Below are 1,164 nucleotides of genomic sequence, written 5' to 3' on the forward strand. Positions count from 1 at the left end.
TGTGTGTCTACCGAAGACGATGGCGCACAGTTATACACCCTCGTCAACGGTATGAAGGGGGGGAGATGGCGACGTCCGCCTCGGGGCTATGCCTGCAGTAGATGCTCTTCGTGAGCTGGACGAGATGTCCCTTGGAGAGTTCGCCAGTGCCTTTAAGGTAGACGATCTGTCCGAGGTGGTCATTGTACGACCGGCCGAGGAAATAAATCATCATCGCTTCTGGGTGAAGCTGTCTTGGAGGACACCAAGAGAGTATTGAACGCACGAAGTGGATCGTCGATCCTACGAATTTCCTTGAATCCGTACTATCCTTTGGTAAAGGAATTTTAAGACATCGTCTCCAAAGACCCGCCTTCTGTCCTACCTCCAGACCGAGGTGGGCGTCATGAGATCGACCTGGGTCCGGAAACCAAATACTGCGTAACACGCAAATGGCCTCTGCCCAAGGAGCAGTGCGACGTTATTGACGCATTTTTTGGTGCGAAGAACGACGCAGAGATGATACGTGAGAGCAAGTCTCCCCATTCGTCACCCACGTTTTGTGTTCAGAAGCCTAACGGCAAGTGGCGTATCGTTCATGCTTACGATAAGCTCAACGCGGCCACCATTTCGGCATAGACGCCGAATCCTAGAAAGGATGTTCTTCAAAACAACATGGTGGGATGTACGAAGTACAGTGCACTCGACTTAGTAGATGGATATTACCAATTGCTCATGAGAGTGAGTGACATGCCGCTGACAGCGGTGAGCACTCCGAGCGGCATGCTCTGGGTGTTGCTGGTGATACCCCAAGGGCTGTCAACACCCACCACCCACCAGCAACATTTAATCGTCTTGTGACGTTGCTGTTCAGGCCTCACAGGGCGTATACATTGACGACATTTTCGTTCACAGTCGTGCGGAGCACGGGAGGACGGATGAGGAGAACCACATTGTTCATTTAAGAGCTGTGTTCGGGTGCATGCGCTCGAACAAAGTGTACGCCAATGCAGATAAGTGCACCTTTGGCGCGGAAGAGATTCCCTTTATAGGGTGCTTCATTGGGAAGCGTGGCCTTCGAGCGGATCCCGCTAAGGCCGAGGTTATTGTAGACTGGCCGGTTTCAAAAACCAGAAGGACTTGCGTAAGTGGCTTGGTCTTGCCAACTACTTGCACAAGTACAGC

Source organism: Plasmopara halstedii, assembly GCF_900000015.1.
Source record: "Plasmopara halstedii genome assembly, contig: Scaffold_42, whole genome shotgun sequence".
In the NCBI taxonomy this organism is placed as follows: Eukaryota; Oomycota; class Peronosporomycetes; order Peronosporales; family Peronosporaceae; genus Plasmopara; species Plasmopara halstedii.